The sequence below is a fragment of the Podarcis cretensis genome (assembly GCF_951804945.1).
Source record: "Podarcis cretensis genome assembly, chromosome: 9".
NCBI classification, from domain to species: domain Eukaryota; kingdom Metazoa; phylum Chordata; class Lepidosauria; order Squamata; family Lacertidae; genus Podarcis; species Podarcis cretensis.
In genome coordinates, this window is record NC_137178.1 from 32,458,550 (window position 1) to 32,478,885 (window position 20,336).

At 42.0% G+C, this 20,336-nt stretch overlaps 1 protein-coding gene across 4 annotated transcripts in view; it reads left to right on the forward strand.

Annotated features, from left to right (window-relative positions):
• Window positions 1-20,336, forward strand: part of JADE1 (jade family PHD finger 1) — a 167,601-nt gene that overhangs the window by 25,819 nt on the left and 121,446 nt on the right. The window contains exon 3 of one of the 4 annotated variants that reach the window (XM_079989434.1): window positions 5,800-5,895. The exons of the other annotated variants lie outside the window; for them this stretch is intronic. The gene's annotated coding sequence lies outside the window, so the exon portion shown is untranslated. The remainder of the gene's footprint in view (window positions 1-5,799; window positions 5,896-20,336) is intronic. 4 annotated transcript variants of the gene reach the window in all.

The window sequence follows — 20,336 nt, forward strand, 5'->3', positions numbered from 1 at the left end:
CTCAAATTCAGGTAGGGCTCTGATCCTCAAATTCGTCTGTTTTTCTTTAAGTTCAATCATAGCAAGCGTCAACTTATGTTCCTCAACTTGCCTCTGTAGGGCTGGGACTCTGCCTCAAGTTCTGTTCAGCAGTAACAGCTTTCTCCCTGGCTTCTTCCGCAGTCTGCCGTATCAAAGTAGATTCCTGTATCAATTTCTGGATAGCTTCTGTATTGATATTCACCTTTTGTCCCAGATTGCAGCATCCACTTTCACATTTATCGCGTCTGTTTTCTTGTTAAGCTGTTCCAATGAATCATTTATCTTACTTAATGCAATCGCCAAGGCTTCTTCTGTCAACATTCCTCTTGATTTTGAGTGAACTGATATAGAAGCAGCCACAGAAGGAGCAGGGAGACCTGGTGTTGAGCCTCTCCTGGGTTGCTGCAAAGTCCTCCCAGACCTTAATGTTTTTTCTGCGGTTTGCTGGTCTGTTTTTTCCTTTCCATTTGCCATAACACTTAAAAATTCAAGGTCAGTCCCAGAGTCTCACAGTTTTTTATCTTGCAGCTGGAAATTCCCCTAGCCCAGCTCTTGTAAAACAACCAATTTCAAAAGCTTCCACTAGGGGGAAACAGTTTCTATTTATATTAATCAATATATCAATCAATAGTGTCCTCTTTTAAGCACAGTTCAAAAAATCCAAAGTTAGTATCAATTTTCAGTTACTTTTACTCCTTTTTAAAAGCAACCGGAGGCAGTAGAAACAATGTATTTCTCTTGTAGCTAACTGTCAATAAACGTTCTAAGCGCTGTCAGTGTATATTCCAAAAGACGTCAGTCCTGCTAGCAGCCCGTTTCCAGGGTCCGAGCGGCGGTATTTTAACACTCTTCACTCTCTCCTGCAGGCGTATTTAGTCCACAACTTCCCCCCCTCTTCTCCTGCCTCTAAGGGGGGGGGGAATTTAATGTTCTTTACAGATGGAAATTCAGTCTTTTACAATAGGCTTTCCAAGACTTCAGCTTGCAGCCTCATTGCTTCAATCTGTTTACAAAAGGGGAAGGCGGACTTCCTGTATTGAACCTCCCCGTTACGATGCCAAATTAAACTTTTAAAAATCCAGTTCTCCCGCCTCAGCTCTACTCATGGGTAGTTGCTTTAAAGCCAAATTGTCCACAGGAAAAAGTCAGCGCTCTCCGGCAACAGCTATGCGGCTTCGCTCCGTGGAAGAAGCAGTCGATTTGAAGCACCGCGCCGCTTACCTCACGTCGCTCCGGACCCCCGAAACCGGGTTTCCCCGCGAGTAAGCAAGGCGCAAAAAGTGCCCGCCGAATCCCACGCTCACAGGCTTCTCCCGCCTGTGATTTTTTGCTGGTCTCCGCCTTCGCTGTGGCGGCCAGACCCAATTCCCATGGGGCAAATTTTTCCGATCAGAGGAATTCCGCCATTACCGGAGGCACCAACTCGGAAGTCGTCCCTTTCCTAGATTTTTGGAAAGCACCCCAAATTCCAAAGATTGACACAAATATTCTGTATTTTATTATAATAATGTAAATCAAATGGATACATGACTTGGATATACCACAGCTTTGCTCCAGAAAGAAACATACTGTTACTTTACTATACTGTACTGTACTGTACTGTACTGCACTGTACTGCACTGCACTGCACCGCACCGCACCGCACTATACAATAATGCTGGAAAAGGTTTTAACCAGAATTTCAGACTTTCTTCAGCCCTTAGAGCTTGCTTATATACAAACAAATAAAAAAAGATATCTAAGTCCTCCCTGGAGGAGGGCACGAAGTTCATTGTTTAAATCCACACTGGCTTTCATTTCAGATAGAGAGATACTCTGTAGTGCAAAATTATGGTCTGGGCATCTTCCCTGCCCTCAACTCTGCCATAATGCTGGCAAGCCATAAGTGGAAGCTATTATCCTTTATCTATACAAATGCCTAAGTAACTGAATAAACAATTGGATTAATAGGAACATGTGGGGGCCTAATTCAGATTTAGTTAGCCACTCTTTCATCCCACAGTAACCAATGGGACTAAAGAGTGATCAGCTTAGTCAATATCCAACCCAGTGAAGATAGAAAATTTTAGTTCTTCATGCAAGAATGGAAGACAGGAAGAAGAGACACTTAAGATCAAAATTTCAGTGTTTATAATTTTGTGTGTGTGCACAAAGAGGTGTGTATATTTTGCATACACAGTGATAGGTGCACAAAAGGAAAGGAATTGAAAATGAAATTGCTGCTATCATAATGCCATCATTGTGCATAATACTTCGTACAGTTCTGGTCACCTCACCTCAAACAGGATATTGTAGAATTGGAAATGTTTCAGAACAGGGCAACCAAAATGATCAAGGGACCGGAGTGACTCACCTATGAGAAAGTGTTGCAATGATTGTGGCCCAAATGTTTTCAACCATACATTAGGTAAAGGTAAAGGTACCCCTGCCCGTACGGGCCAGTCTTGACAGACTCTGGGGTTGTGCGCCCATCTCACTTAAGAGGCCAGGGGCCAGCGCTGTCCGGAGACACTTCCGGGTCACGTGGCCAGCGTGACATCGCTGCTCTGGCGAGCCAGAGCCGCACACGGAAACGCCGTTTACCTTCCCGCTGGTAAGCGGTCCCTATTTATCTACTTGCACCCGGAGGTGCTTTCAAACTGCTAGGTTGGCAGGCGCTGGGACCGAGCAGCGGGAGCGCACCCCGCCGCAGGGATTCGAACCGCCGACCTTTCGATCGGCAAGTCCTAGGCGCTGAGGCTTTAACCCACAGCGCCACCTGCGTCCCGCTACATTACTAGTGTCCAAAAAAAGAAGGGGTGTTGTATTGGTGTGACAACAAATTATCAGAAGCAGAGAGTCACTTCATGCAAAAGCCTTACAGTATAGGACTGCCTTCATAGAGTATGACAGTACAGGAACAATAGTGTGAGAAAGGAAACAAAAATAGCAGTAGATGAACCAAAGATAAGCCTCTTGCAAGCATATCATGTCACATTTCCGTTTTCCCCCTCCATCTAGCTATTGCCTGTCTTTTTATTAAACCATTAACATTCAAAGTACTTATATTTATTAAAGCCATTATAGAAAAAAGGAGAAGAAATATTGAATAAAATATATAGGGCAATGTTTGGAGAAGAAAGGACAGATACCTATTTATTTTCTCTCTTTCATTTTTAGACTACTCAAGTGACTTGTCTATTGTGAAGGCCTCTCCCCCCTTCCTGTTCCATGATTTACGCATTCCAGTGCTATTTTCAACCTCATCATTTTACTGAGACTGCTCTGTGTAAAATTCCTAATGAGCTTCTATATGTTAAGCTGCTATGACTTTTTTCAGTTCTTTTTCTCTGTGAACATTTTCCAGCTTTTGATCCAGTTAACTATTCTGGTTTCTTAGTGACAAAGTAGAGATAACAGTGGAGTTATGTATGTTGCTTATGTATCTGTTCCATCCATGTCTAAATCATAGTATAAGGCAGTGGTCTTCAACCTTTTCTGACCTGGAACCCAATTTTGACCTAAACTTGCATTTGGGGATCCATTTCTTCTTCTTTTTTACCATATATTTGTATGGTAACAATGCTACTGTAGAGACCCGCCTTAGATCAGGTTGGGACCCAATAGTGGATCAGAACCCACCAGCGAAGACCAGTGGTGTAGAGATTTTATACTGTAGAAGAGACTTAGCACAGTGGCAGAGCTCATGTTCTCCATGCATAATGTCCTGGTTTAAATCCTTGGCATTTCCAGGCAGACCTGAAACAGGAGTGGAGAACCTTTCGCCCTCCAGATCTTGCTGAACCTAAACCTCCAATCAGCTCTAGCAAAAATGACCAATGGCCAGGTATGATAGGAGTTCCTCAACATCTGGTGGGGGCAAAGGTTCCCCACTCCTGCTGTTGAGAGCAGCTGCACTTCAAACTTTCATCTTATACTATGATGATTATTATGCTATCTTGCTTACCAGGTCTTCTTGTAGCTTAACTTAAGTGTACTGCTGCCCGCTCTTCTGCCAACTTAATTAAACTACATAGAAATAAAAATTATGTTATGCTTCTATCAAATACCATTGATTTCAATAGGACTAAAGAGTGACCAACTGAGTCTGGCTTCAACTATGAACAAGTTCTACAATTATGTTTATGATAATTACATTCCAGACATTATGACGCTATGCTGTTAAAATACAAATCTTAATACAGTTCCATTTTAAAAAATGTTTTTGCAATAAGCATCCTGGAAGCTATAATCATATTAATTACTAAGTTAACACTCTATAGTTCTTTTCGCTTCCTCTTAGTCTCACCTGCATGTGCAAAGAGTTCCTCCTTCCATATCTCCTTGCTCTTTGTGTCATGCTTTTGTAAGCCTGTGAATAGAAGCCTGTGCATATTACTTATGTACAGTCCCTAGTAGCAACTGCTGTTTTTGCTACTACCTTTTGGGGTGGAGGATGTTTTTGTTTTTTGTAGGTAGAATACCTGCTGCTCAGTCACAGCTGTGGTAAAATCCTGGATCTCTCCATTAATTTCTATGGGCAACCAGTCTTTGCATTTTATTCGTTTACATTTATATGTCTCCTTTCTTCCATGGCTATGTGTACACTAAAGAAGTACTGCAGTCTAGCATCACAGCCTCCCTTAATTTCAAAAAGTTGCCTGTGTTTTCAAAGTTACAGCTTGAAAGTTATGTGTACTAATCCCATCATAATAAAAGGACTTGTGCTTTCAAAGCCACAAGCAGAACATTGAAAAAGTAAGATAAAGGGTCTGATATAGTCATCAAAATAATCCATAGTACCTCACGTTCCATAAAATATGGCTACCGTATTTAATTTTGAAAATCACCTGCATCAGGGACATTCTTGACACTAAAGGGGTTGCCTACGAGCTAATATTTGAAAATGAAATGTTAACAGACTGAAAGGACCAGGTTTCAAAATGACATACAAGAGTATTTCCTAGTTATAACAAGCCTTGACGATTCCTTGGAATTTTCCTTATAGAAGAATAGTTTTATTACCTCGGATTGGAGAAAAGGGAATTGCATTCCTTAATTGATACCTTATCTTAGTAGAGCAGAGGGAAGGGTTTCAGAGAAGGAGAAATTATTAGAACTTGGAGAGGGGGGATAGACTGTTATGCATTGTCCCTCTTAAAGGATACAGTGACAGTTTGGATCTGGAGGAAAGCAGGCTGCCCCACATGGGGTGGGTGGGGTAGGTGGGGCACAGCACATCTTCCTGTGCTCTCTCTTTGTCCGAGGATGTGTGTCTCCATCTTCTTCAGAAACAGAAGGTGAGCCCCGTCCCTCTGCATCATGGAAACTAGCAACTGAATAATTAGATAAGGGACTCTTGATAATAATAATTAGATAAGGGGCTTTTAAGAAAACACAGCTAACATTCCCAAGGAGGTGCAGACTTTGCCAGCCTGCACAATACTTTGATTGCCTCAACCCTCTGCTGAGTCTTTTCTCAAAAACTAAAGTGAGGGGGTGGGACGTCAGTCAGCATCGCCCAGTGGGTGCTATCTATGATACTGTCTTTCCTGACATCTGCTTAAAGAGACCTGACTTTGCTTGACTCAGCTTGCCTGAAAGGAACACAGTTTTATTGCTTCTACTTGCTATGTGAGCCCCAAGGCCCAGCAGAGCAGAATAATGTTATCCCAAAATCAGGTGTTTTTAATGGAGTACTCTCAGGGCCTACTCACAAAGTTATAGTATGTATAGTCACAAGAGGAACATAGCTGGAAAATAGCTGGTTCATGTTGGCTCTCAATTTGTGGCATGCAGGTTTCGTACGCCCATTACCATGAACACCATCCAGCTTTTGCAAGACAGCTGCAGACAGAATCTCATCTAGAAGGTCACCACATCTTGACCAAAAAGGTGAGGCAAGCTCAGGTCTGGGTAAATGTGATCACAATGGATTTATATTAAGTTATTAAGTCCAGTGTTTCCTACTGAATGAAAAAAGTACCAAAAAAATCCTATTGCTTGTAGCTATGTAGTTAAGTGACCAGAACTGAACTATGCTAAAATTTCATTCACATCTCTTTTTTGTAATTTAGTAGCTATACAGTGGTATCTCGGGTTACATACGCTTCAGGTTACATACGCTTCAGGTTACAGACTCCGCTAACCCAGAAATAGTATCTCGGGTAAAGAACTTTGCTTCAGGATGAGAACAGAAATTGTGCTCCGGTGGCGCGGCGGCAGCTGGAGGCCCCATTAGCTAAAGTGGTGCTTCAGGTTACAAACAGTTTCAGGTTAAGAACGGACCTCCGGAGCGAATTACTTAACCCGAGGTACCACTGTATTTTGCTTCTGATTTTCTGTTCACATCTCCTTATGTTAAGTTGTCTTGTTTTCATTTGTTTGCCAGTCTTGCCTGCTTTTTTGAGGATCCAAAACTTAAGATATGTTTGGGAATATTTTATAGCTTCTAAAATAGGATGACTCTACAGGAGCAGGTATTATCTATGATTAGGAATCTTATACATAGCAAGAGATGTTTTTCTGAAAGTGGCCAAAAGGTGGCAGGAAAGGAAATTATATACACTGCAAGAATTTCCAGGCACATAATCTACTCTACAGCTGCTTTTCACTATCTAAATGATAGAAAACAAAACAGCTCAAAATCTCCACTGAGCCAATTTTAATGTTATTTAAGATCACTTGTGGACCATAAAGAAGGCTGATCGCCGAAGAATTGATGCTTTTGAATTATGGTGCTGGAGGAGACTCGAGAGAAGATCAAACCTCTCCATTCTTAAGGAAATCAGCCCTGAGTGCTCACTGGAAGGACAGATCGTGAATCTGAGGCTCCAATACTTTGGCCACCTCATGAGAAGAGAAGACTCCCTGGAAAAGACCCTGATGTTGGGAAAGATTGAGGGCACAAGGAGAAGGGAACAACAGGACGAGATGGTTGGACAGTGTTCTCGAAACTACAAACATGCGTTTGACCAAACTGCGGGAGGCAGTGGAAGACAGGAGTGCCTGGCGTGCTCTGGTCCATGGGGTCACGAAGAGTCGGACACGACTAAACGACTAAACAACAACAAAGATCACTTGAATCTTAGAATCCAGCAGTTAGAATCCACAGCAGTGTTGCTTTATATGCATGCCATTTAATGCAAATGTTACTCTCCAAACAGACAGCTCAGTAGCTCATAGAAGAACACTTATCCTGTCCTGTGCTTATGTATGCTAGTTCCTAAACAGCCTTGCACTCTGCTTAACATACCTTTGCCAGTCCAAATAAGAGATGCCACGGTCCTAAGGAATGGGGGCAGAGGGACTCTTTAATAACATTAGTTTGCAGCCAATTAAGTAATCAAGATACACCCATTGAAATCAATGGACAAGATAATGTTTGGTTTATAAGGGGTGGGTTGATCTTCTAGGCATCATCCCAAGCTTTATATGGTTTCGTACATATAAAAAACAGTTTCTATGAATTAATTTTCTATGAATTTTCTATTAAATGAAAGCAGAACATGCATTTCTTCAAGGGGGTACACTTTTGAAGGCCCTACAACATTGTGCATATGGTCCTGCATGTGCCCTTGACCTGTGATAATGCCTCTTGCTTGCCTGGATGGAGAGGTGTATGTGTAGAAACCCTGGCTTTTGTAAGCTGGAATGTAGCCTACTGTACAAACGTTAAGAGCTGTAATCCATCTTACATCCATTTATTTATTTTTTGGTCTCTCACCTCACCCACCAATGTCATGTGGCCCTTGCGCTGGAACTGATTCCCCATCTATACAGTTCATTCACAGTGTTTAAGAAATGAATAGGGAAAGTGGAAAATAAAAAGCCGCAATGCCGTTTTTAAGAGAATAAAATAAATAAAGTTGGAGGGGAAAAGGGGGTGATACAGATAGGCTGCATCAGTTTGAGCTCATTTCCTTGCATCCGAGTGCACTGCTTACAGTAGTTCTCCAAACAAAAAAAGTAGCTTGTCAGCTTTTCTGCATGTTTAAAACAAATTAGACATGCATCCCAAAAGGTGTGCTGTGATATTAAAGTCCATTTTATATGCTCTGTGTAGTTTTCCCCTGTGGGCACTTGGAGCCATATGTATACTTGGGAAGGAACAGCCAGTGATGATTCCTTTGTAAGTTATAGGAAGCTGACATGGCTGAAATCACTTCAAGAGCTGGGGAAAGACTGGAGGATATATCATAAGATCAGCCACAAGCTGTGCTTATGAGTAAACAATATTAATCCCTTTAGATCGGTTTATTAAAACCATTTCCTGAAGACACACAGAACATAGTGTTTAATGAAAGTGCCATTCCCATTGAGTTATGAGTGCCTGCCTCCATGGTTCAGAATAATTAGCTCTTTATTTGATTTCCCTGAATTTGAATACCTAAGGGGAGGAGAGGCATGCAGAATGGGTCCATTGAAACTAGCTAGAAGATAAGCTGGGCCAGAAACGACAGAAAATGAATAGGATATGCCTCAAGAGATAAAAAGGAGTTTCTAAAGTTCTTCTGCTTACTCCCTATTTCAAATAAAAGAGGTCAGTGCAAGATATGGTTGTGCTCATACATCAGGGGTGGGGAACCTCTGACCTGTAGGTCAGATGTGGCCTGCTAAATCTCCCCATTTAGCCTGTGAAGCCATTTACTGAGACCACAACTGCTTGCTCCACACTTGACCTTTTATGTGATGTCGAGGGGGGGGGGTGTGCTCTTGCAGAAAGCAGGATTGAACTCCCCATGTATTAGCTGATGAACAAAAGAATTCCATCCTGCTTTGTGCTGTATCTCCCCTGACTCCATAGGCCAACTTTGACAGTTGAGTGTGAAAACCTACCTGTCAATAACCTGACATCAAGATTGCATCAGATGATTGACAGGTGGAGGTCCTGCCCACCTGTCAAAGTCGGTCTTCTGGGGTTGGGGAGATAAAGATCTGTCCCATTAGGCCAAAAATAGACCAAAAACTACTTGCTCCCCACCATTGTCCTATATACATAAGTTTTTTGCTCATGTGAATGATCCAGTCAAAATTAAGAAGTTCCATCATATATTTTAAGCATATGCTAGATGGCCAAACTAGATGTGACATTAATTGCCTGAATGTCGTGGGATCAGGACTATTAGGGGAGGGGGAATTTACCGGTAATCCTCCCCGCCTCGTGCTGTGCTACTGGAAAACCCAGAGCTGCTTCTTTCATTGGGAGGAAAGTCTCCATTGAACCATTAACTTCAGATTGATTTAGCCTGCTGTATGATATTTGAAGTTTTAGTCTTATTGTGTTGGGTATTCTATACATTGCTTAGATATAACTTTGATTACTGTAAGTGGCATACAAATTGTATGTATGTATAAATCCATCAATCCACTGCTGGTTTGGGAGGTGTTGTAAACGCATTAGCCACAGTCCATGTATATTCTCTATCCTGTTTACTGTAAGGCTATATTGCTAGAGTAGACCTAAAACTAGGCTCCTATAAGCTTATCACCCTTAAGATCCTGCTCCTGACACACACACCCTTCAGCTTCTAGCATACCATGCCTTTGTTGGGTCCCTGTTAAATTAGTTAAAGAAATTAAATAAACAAATGGATGACACTTACCTTAGATGCAGATGGTGATTGGTCACTGAGTCACTTGGCATGCTAAGTTCCAAAGTTGCTTGGCATTCAGTACTCTTAATAACTTGAATATGGTGTTATTGATGGCTAAGTGGACAGCACTCCTGAATCATTCTAGAGAGGCCAGATCTGAGACTCATCACCAGATGCAGAGACCAGTCCCATACCTCTCTTTCTCTTCATACTGCCTACAAAATTCCCCCTTTTATATGTCTCCTTCAAGCAATGCATCCAGTTGATTAGTAGTCCAATTTACCCCTGCCTGAGTCACCTGGGCCATAAGCTATGACAGACTCCTAACAACATACAATTCTAACTGTAGTTCTTTATATCCTTTATGGAAAAGATTACTGATTTGCTCTGCAAGTTGCTCATTGATTTCTCCAAGGGCTTTGTTTTGCCAATACACACAGTAGGATATTGGTACAATTTTGCAGGTTTTTATTATTATTATTTACAGCTGCAGGTACTCAGAAATGAGTCAATTCATGAATAAAGATGTTGAAGTTACAATTAATCTACACAATCTTTTACGGAAGAAGGTGAAATAAGTGATGTTTTCTAAAACGCTTTTATTCTCATCAGATCATCTTTCTTGTATAAAATAAAGTTCACAAATCTCCGTTCTGCATTGCTTTGTGAACAAAAAACTAAAAAGCCCCATTTACACTGCAGAAGCAGCTGAAGACACAAGGTATAACTTGCCAGAATTTATCTGGATACTTTTAGAGGCCCTAGAATAGAAACCACCAAGGTGAGCCAACAGGGCAGATATACTTGCAGATATACTTGCTGCCACAGCTTCCTAATTGTTATTATTACTCCTAATTTGTGATCTCCCTTCTTAATTTGTATAGATTAACACTGTGGATCGCATTTGTCCATATTTTCTGTTGTCATCACTTATTTTGCATATGAAACAAAATCTCAACTGAGAATTGTAAATGTCAGCTGCTTGTGAAAAACTGCTGTTCCTCAGCACCTCCCTAATGGACTACTCACTCTCTCATTTTAAGGACTGTGGAAATAGACAGTGAGCTCCTGTGCCAGAGTAACTAGTAGTCAGAAATTGCTGCATATCAAGATCTCTGACCTGGAACTCTTTCTCCCTTTCCAGTCCAGGCATTGCAAAATATGTCAGTTTTATCTCTGAACTGGACAATTAACACTTCCTCCACTCCAGAGAGAGCAAAACTAAATGGGATGTGCTCATGTTGGAAGATGCTGACACAGCAGTTACAAGAAGACCCTGAAAGTGCTTAGCAATAGATCCACTTTTCTCTTATCCTGAAACCATATCTTAAAGGAGCTACATAAAATAAGCAGAAGGTTGCCTACATACCCTACTATAATTAAGCCTAAGTATTTGTAGTTGTCTGAAATTAATGTATAGCCTCCCCCTATTTATCCCTGCCTCCAGTTTTCTTTCCTTTGTCTCCTCTATGGGTTTAAATGAGTAGGAGAGGATATATTAATTGCAATCTATACCTCCAGGCACCCATGTGTGTGGGTTGAACAGAGTTTTAAAAGCCCATCCTTGGCAGCAAAATTAAGCATAGGAATTATGCTGTAAAGCCTTTTTTGGAGCAAGTCCAGCTATGAAGTAAGCGGGCTCCCCTTTCTTACCCAGCTTAATAAAGAATCAGGCAACAACCTGGGAAGTAAGTTTAAAAATAAGATTTACTTAATTTATAATCATGTGTTGGTTCATAGCAATGACAGCAGCAAAATCCATGCAGGCAAAATACTTAAATTTACAGTATAACCAAGCAGAGGCACGTCTGCATCCAGCACAGGTCAAAGGAAGAGAGAGGGGAACAGGAAGAACTATATAAAGTTATAAATGCAAACAAAAAGGCAACCGGTTCAGTAACATAAGATAGCAGCCCCGCCCCCGGCTGGCTTAGCCCTTCGAGGTTCCAGGCAAGTATACCAGCTGCCCCCCACCCCATGCACAGGGCTGTGTTCTGTTGCAAGTGCATTTGTCTTCTGCGCAGCATCCTCCCATAGACAAGCTTCAGCCTCTGGCAACTGCTCAGTTTCTTCACAGGTGGAAGGTTCTAGGGGTTGCACCATCCTTGCGATGTAGAACAGTCACAGAGCTGGAACACCTCTGTTAGGTCTTGATGAGCATCAGATCTCTGGCTCTGCAACTGCACCCATTTCCTCATCGCCCTCAGGACAGATATCTGATCATCATACTCCGAGTTGGTATCTGCCTATCAGCAATACAGCTCTGTGGACTCATGCTAACTACCAAGAATATCTATTTGTTGGCTGCTAACCACTTCACACAAACTAGTTCCCAATTAGGCAGCTGTATTTTAAGTGACATTTGTGCCACCACTGGTTGCATGTGTAATTAGAGAAACCAGTTTGGGTTAAAGTAGGTGATACTGTACTTATTTGTCCCCATTTCTTCACCACTCCTGGCTATTACAATCAAGGAGTGTAGGCTGCATTTGTTTACCTTTAGTCTTAAGAGAGTCTAAGACTCTCCGGTCCTAGCCATTCCATTTAAGCATGTTGGTGTAAAGCAACCTCAGGCCCAGGCAGCAAATGTGGCCCTCCATGCCTCTCTGTCTGACCCTCGGGATTCTCCCCATGTCACACCTTTTCCCAGGCCACACTCAGCACCAACCCTTTTCTGAAACCACCTCAAGTGCTTTTTCTTGGCTGGAAAGTGTCTGTAAACTCTGGCAATGCCTCTTGTGTGCCTGGATGGAGAGATTTATGGGTTTACGGTTGTGGATGCAAAAAACTTCGAACTGATAAAATGTACAAAGATTAAGAGTTCCATCCAGTTGCTCTGGCCACTTATACCTCTGTCCCCACCTACTTTTACTTCTGATCATGCCTACCACTGGCAAGTCCAAAATATTCCCGGTGAGGGAACCCTTGAACTGAAAAAGGTCCCCACACATCACGTAAAGAGTGTGATGTCACTGTGAAGATACAGTAATTTCAAACGTAAGAAACTGCCTGTGCAGATGGACTGCTAAAAAGACAGTTTTGCTAGATAATGTCCCAAAGTCCAGAATACAGTCAATCAATTTATGCATGCTTTCAAGCAGAATGTCTTTCTCTCTGTTTAATTTTATGCCAGCTGCTCTTTAAAAGAGAAATGCCCAGTAGATACCCCCCGCCTACATGCTTTGCCCTTTGTACCAAGTGCCAAGGATGAAAGAGTTCTGTTTTGTTCAGACTTAACTACTGAGCCATGGCAGCAGAGAAAGGCTATTTCATAAGGATTTCAACTTACCTTCAGGTCTCAAAAGTCACTGTTTTTCTGTGGTGGCCTTGAGACACATTGTCCACTAGTTATATATTTGCTGGCCTGCCCTGCCATTTCATTGTTTCCCCAGACATGCCTACCATAATACCAAAGATGAAGACAGTCAACAATTTACCACAGAGATGTGGAACGTGGTCTGCCAGACATTGTACAACTCTAGTTTCCATCAGCCCCAGCCAGCATCACCAGTCTTGATGATTGTGTAGTCCTGCAATGCCTGGCTAGCCATAGGTTCCCTGCCTTTGATTTTCCAATTAGTAAGCTACCGCAGTGCACATATACCCACATATACAGTTGACCAAACTGCTCTCCCACCCTGCTCTTAGTTTGTGCTGGGGGAAGTTGATAAATATCATTATTAATTAAATAAGGGGTAACTTTTTGACTGATTTCTGCTTAGGTATTTTTTATAAAATCTCTCATCCTTCCAGGTCATTTACCTCGTAAGTAACACATGACTTGGACAGTGTAATCCTATATGAATCACACCAGGAGGAGAGATGCCACCATAATATGAGTTCATCAGTCATCATTTCCAATACCCCCTAAGCCATCGTATTTCAAATACAGTATAGGATTGCATCCTGTAAGTAGTATCAGAAAATTAGACAGATTCATTAAGAATAAGGCTAGCAATAGCTACTAGCCATGCTGACAATTTTCTTCCTTCACTTTCAGAGGCAATATGCCTCTGGATACCAGTAGCTGGCATTGCTCATCTCCTGCTTTTGGCTTTCCTATAAGCATCTGGTTAACAACTGTCAGAACAGGATGATGGACTAGATCAGGCACCCCCAAACTCGGCCCTCCAGATGTTTTGGGACAACAATTCCCATCATTCCTGACCACTGGTCCTGTTAGGGATGATGGGAGTTGTAGTCCCAAAACACCTGGAGGGCCAAGTTTGGGGATGCCTGGACTAGATGGGCCTTTGGTCCAATTAAGCAAAACTCTTCTTATATTCTTAATGGCGCTGGAAAATTCAGTACCTCTATCCCCATAGCCTACTATAGCATTTTTAACCCTTTTCCAAATGTCCTTGGTTCCTATACAATGGATGTTCCCTACTGTATGTCCTTAAGCCCTTGTGGTCATTCTGGTCTCTGTCCTTATGGGCACAGTTCAACCATGCCAATGGTACCCTTCCCTCTGCCCTCCAACTGAGGAATCTCCTGATGACTATTTCAAAACAAGCAAACAGATAAATGGACTCTTCTGTACCTTTGCAAATGTTATTTTTGGCCTTTCAAGCAACTAGAAAGAAAAGAGGTCACCTTTATTATTTCATACTAGAGGGATGGGTAGGTTTAAGGAAATAATGGTTATTATTATAAACCAACATGCTAGATGTTTCATCTGTTGCTGTATCATTATACTCCTCCTGTCAGCTGGGTAAGAGTTTCCAGAACCTTGTGTGCTAGATTTCTGCCAGGATACTTAATTTATTTCTACACCACACACGCAAAGCATATTTAAATCATACCCCCCCCCGAATCTTGGGAACTGTAGTTTACCCCCACACTGCTGCAATTCCCAGCATCCACAGCAAACTACAGTTCCCAGGATTGTTTGGAGGAAGCCATGTGCTTTAAATGTATGGTTTGGATTTAACCTTAATGCTGTCTATGGAGTTGCTTTATTTTCTATGTTGACCTGTCCTTCAGTTTCCCTGCATCTAAGTGAAGTGCACTTAAAGCTAAGGACTAAACAAGTGCATTTTCTCAGAAATGGTGTAGAATTTTGTTTTGTCCCCCCCCCCCCTTTTTTTAAACTGACCCTATTTCATACCCTTGGGATACATAAGGCAAACATCTATTTGGGAACTTAGATAAATATAAATTTTATCACCCCAAACTGTCTGCATGGAGTAACTAGTATTGGTAGGAAATAGGGTCAAGTGCAACTCTTAAATATGGGTCTTCTGGTTTTCAGCTTCTAAGAGGGTAGTCAGAGTGCTATTTATACCTCTAACCAGTTTTAAGTAGCTAAGCAAGGTATGCATGGAACTACATCAGCTTTAATCCTGACTGTCAGGTCTTCAGGACCCCTGATTCAGCTAGTCTTAGCTGAAGGGATTGGGTGGCAGCAGATAGTTTGTATGTGTGCCAGCCTGAAAGCTGGTCTGCCTCCTTTCAGGCCAAACAAGATGTTAAATGCAATTAATGGACACATTTTTTGTTATGTAAACAGAAGCTAATGGAAGTTCCTTTTTAAATGCAAATTGACGCTTCAGAGAGGTGACTCCCCCCAACCATGGCAGAGAGAGATAGTTAAAATTCTCTGCATGGTCCAGAGACTGTTCAGACTTCCCTGTGACTTCTGTTTACAAAACAGAAATTTGCATGTTAATTGTCCATAATTTTTTGGTCCACAATTTTTGTTGTTAGTCACCCCAGATCATTTCTGTGGGTGGCAACCAGGTGAGTCACCAAGAGTTCTCTGTGCAACCATGTCAGATGATAAAATGAAGTTAATCTCAACTTTATACAAAATGACATAGAAAAGGGAGAATTAGCTTATGCTGCAATGCTAGTATCAGATATCGAGGTGTAGAGGATGAGAAATTAACTTTTGGACAGACTTCCGGGTTAGCGCAATCCGGTTAATGGCGGATTCCCTCCGAGCTCCGGAGGGAATCGGCTCCATTGCAGACGGGTCTCACCGCGACGGCGACGCGGGGACCCTTAGAAACCGCAGGCGCGGAAGCCTGCGGACCTGGTGACTCGGCGGGCACCTAAAGCGCCCCCCGACCCACGAAGAGCCTTTTTAAAGGCTGCGGAGAGGGTATGGGGTGTGCCGTGGTGCTGTGAGTAGACCGCTACTGCAGTGGAGCGAAGCCGCGAGCCATGGCCGGAGACCGCTGACTTTCTTCCCTGAAATTCGGACTTTAACTAATCCGTGAGTAGATTGGAATTTGGACTTTAAAAATTTTATCCTTGAATTCGGCACGATCGGGGGATGTGCTAAAGGGAAGTCCGCACCCCCCTGCCTACAGAAAATTTAAAGCAAAGATCGGAGAACTAAGGTGGAGAATTCTTTCTTTGGTGTTTTGTAAAAAGATAATATTTTCACGAATTTGACAGAAGAAGATTTGTGCTGGAGAGTAAGAGTGGAATTTTAGAAGTTTTTGTTTAAACCTCCCCAGACCCGGGGGTGTCCTCTATGTGAGCTGGAGAAAAAGGAACGAGGAGTTTGACAGCTGTCAAAGGAGCTGTCAAACGGGCAGCGAAAGTTAAAAACTTTATTATTTAACACTTTTTTGGACTTAATTTGCTACATTTGAACTAAAGTGGTTGGAAATAAAGTAGGGAAATAACAAGGTAAAGGACTATTGGGAAAAGACTATTAAGTAACTAGAATCCCCCTAGGGGTTACATTGAAACATTACAATGGCTGCAGATGGAAAATTACAGGCAGAGTTAGAAAGAATGTTTTTTTCTTGTGGGAAAACTGCAGGAGCAGACTTCGGTCATGAGTAAACAACTTATAACCTTGAACTCTAAAATAAGTGACTCTGCTGAAGGCACAATGGACTTGACTGGGAAAAAATCTGCAGCTGAATCAGAAGAGATAACTTTGGAACAGGGGGAGAGTGAGCAAGGGCCAGTACAGATGGAGACTACCAACCACAAGCTTACATTGTTAGAATACAAAGAAGAAGACTCTTGGATTACAAATCTGCGAAAGATGCGAAAGAGGAGGGAGGAAGCCCCTGGAACATTTGGAATATTTGAATTTAAAAGAAACAAGAAATATGACTGGGGCTTCCTCTTCGAGTATGGATTGGTTGACTTTCTGCAGCAGCTGATGTCAAGTACTTTGGATGGAAGAAATTCTGATGAGACCGAGCTGGAACTTCCTCGAGACCCGAGGACCATTGAGGAGAGCTACCAACAAGATCGGCAAAGAGAGACTGACAGGGACTTAAAGGCCTCAGATGTGAGGAATCCAGGCTAAAAACTGTTTTTGTGGACGTGGGGACATTTGGAAGGGACAGAAACCGGGCTGGGGGGGGGGAAAGGAGAATTTTTTTTTTTAAAAAAAAAATCTTTATGATTTTTGTGTTTGATTATTATGATTTATTTTTAAGATAAAAGGGAAATTCGTGGAAGGAATTTGAGTCGACCTTAGAAAAGGTTTTAATATTTATAAGAAAATTGGATAAGTAAAATCTGGCTAAGTAAAAGGTTTTTTAAAAAATATATATATACAATAATAATATGTAAAGGATGAGAGATATGAATTTGCTGAGTTAATTTAATTGAACCAGGATGTATGAAGGTGGGGTGGGGGGAGGTCAAGAACTGGGGTTAGGAAAGTAAGGTTATGAAACTTCATACGTGTTGTCTTTGTTTATGTGTGTGTATGTTTGTCTTGATAAAATGTGAAAATTTAATAAAATTTTTATTAAAAAAAAAAAAAAGAAATTAACTTTTGGAGGCGGGGTGGGATCCTGAAATTGGTGCTCTGATGTCATCAACCTTCTTCCTTAAGTATCGATGACAAAGGCTCTTCCTACTTCTTATCATTAAGCAGCTCAACATATCCATAATTTCACGCAGGCTTTACACCTGGCAGATTGATTAACCCAGACAAAGCCGTGGATAATTGGATTTTAAAAATCCAAGTATCACTTGTGCTAAACTTGTCTTTGAACTATATCTATAATGATATACTACACATTATAAAAGTCAGTCTGCATAGGATAATGGGGTCCTTGTGTCTGTATTAATTAAACATTTTAGTAGATTAATATTGTCTCTTCCAAATTAGCAGAACATATATGTCCTGCATGGCAAAGCTACCGATGTATCTGGGCAGCAAAATAAATTTTCACAGCCTAGGACCTTGTAAGAATTCCCAGGGGAATTCGAGGGACTGGACTTGAGAGGAGGCACCCAGCTCTCCTCACCTTCATGATCCTTTTGGTCTTGGAGCAAACTCCCCTTAACACCAAAAGGGTCCTTGGGATTGTGCATTGGGAATATCTAATGATAAAGCAGACATACCACAAATCCAATTTCTTTATAATCCCTTAATCAGAAGTCCCCCTCTTGGGAAGAGGAAGAAAATTGGCTTCATTGGATGTGTGCCACTGAACATGCATTCCCCTATGCTTTGGAGTCCCAGGCTGTTGCTACCAGGAATATATTTTGATGTATCCTCAAGTGAAAGTCAGGGGCCAGTTCTGACCCCCACCAAAATTCTGGCCCACTCTCCCATCAGTAGATATCCTCTCTCATTCTGCCCTCCTCTCTGTTAGACATGGTAGTTGTTTGGGAGTGAAATACACACACACACACACACACACACACACACACACCATCAATCTGACTGGGTCATCCCAGCAAATCTGGAAGGCTTCCAACAAATTAAAACACAATGCGACATCAAACATTAAAAACTTCCCTGAAAAGGGCTGCCTTCAGATTTCTTATAAAAGTCAAATAGTTGTTTATTTCCTTGACATCTGAACGGAGGGCGTTCCACAGGGTGGGCGTGACTACCGAGATGGTGAAAACTTGATGAAATGGTTAAAATCCTTTGGCGTTAGTGAAAGATATCTTACACATGCACACACAGAAAGGAAAGGAAATGGGCTTGAAACTGACTCTCACACCTGTACTTATCACAGCTTATCACTTGCCGAGCTGGGAGTCAGTATTGGCCTGATAAGTATGGAGATGAGGGGGTGGGGGGAGAGAGAAAAAAGAGAATACAAAAAAATCAGACATTGGATTTATTATTATTATTATTATTATTATTATTAATAATAATAATAGAAACAACTCAAGCAACAATAACGGAAACAACTCACATACAGCACTTGAAGGTTCCATGTTAGGGAAGTAGAAGGAAGGAAAGGAACACAAATAAGTATTGTACTATGAATGATACTTAATTTTTCACTTCTAAAAAGGAAAACGGAACCCATTTGAGTATGCAACCTGGTTACTGAGCCTATCGTTTATAGTGCCCTGTCTTTATTAGATCAGTCATGCAAGACCAGCAGGGGGAGTCCTTTTTCATGCTGAAGGAATCCACTTCAGGGAAAGAAGCTGGCAGCAGTTTCTGTTTTATGCTAGCTTTCAAATAAAAATTAAGGCCTAAACACAGTCTCAAATCCATTTTTGAAAGTGGGAAGCACCGACATAGTTCATACATTTTGCCAGGAGTGGTGCTGTCTGCACATACCAGAGGAGTGAGCTCACACACACACTTCTATCCACTGTGCAGATAGCATCTAGTGCAGGCTTCCTCAACCTCGGCCCTCCAGATGTTTTGAGACTACAATTCCCATCATCCCTGATCACTGGCCCTGCTAGCTAGGGATCATGGGAGTTGTAGGCCAAAAACATCTGGAGGGCTGAGGTTGAGGAAGCCTGATCTAGTGTGAACTGGGCACTGCATGACATTGGCAAATCACTTAAAGGCCTAGTTTAAGGGAAGACCCGTACACTGCAAAGTATGCTTTTTTTAGAATCATAGGGCAATTTGTGTTGAGCAACCATTCCACACTTACTATAATTACCATATATACTCGAGAATAAGCCGACCCCAAAAAAGCAGAGGCACCTAATTTTACCACAAAAAATTGGGAAAACTTATTTACTCGATTATAAGCCGGTTAACCACACCACAAACCACCTGGTGGGCCGGAGTGCGTGTGTGTGCGCGTGCATGTGCACATGGCAGAGGGGGCTTCGCTCTCCCCCAGCCCCTCCCATCCCTCTGCCTACCTAGGGTGCTGTCGAGAGGCAGAGGCTGGTGGCGGCAGTGGCGGAGGAAGAACAAGCAGCCCGAAAGGGCTGCTTTCAGGCTGCTTGTTCCTCCTCTGCCGCCGCCAGTGGCAAAGGTGGTGGAGGAGGAAGGAGCAGCCTGAAAGGGCTGCTCGTTCCTCCTCCAACAACAACAGCCTCTGCCGCTGGAAATGCGCCTGGGTGGGACCCTCACTCAAGTATAAGCTGAGGGGGGCTTTTTCAGCATAAAAAATGTGCTGAAAAAGTTGGCTTATACAGTACTTATTACAGTAATTTACATCCCACCTTTCCACACTGAGCTTATTCCTCCCTCCTATACCCATAGGTACCAGGTGTTATAAGAATTCTATTTTTCCCTGACATAATTTTTATTGTTTTTTAAATCATAACAAACAAACAAAAAATACAGCAATTTACACCTTGTTGTCACAGATTTCTTTCTATAAGGCTTCCTTCAGCTTCCCCTCAAATCATCCATACCCTAATTTAACAAATTCACACAAATCCTGGCTTATATTGACATTATTTTCTCTTTCCTTCTTTTTAGACAATATTCCAACCTTTTCACAGAGCTTTTTTAAACCCAACTAGCGTTATCTGACCTTCACTTATATTTTCCAGATATTCCACGAATTTCCCCCAATCCTCAATGAACCT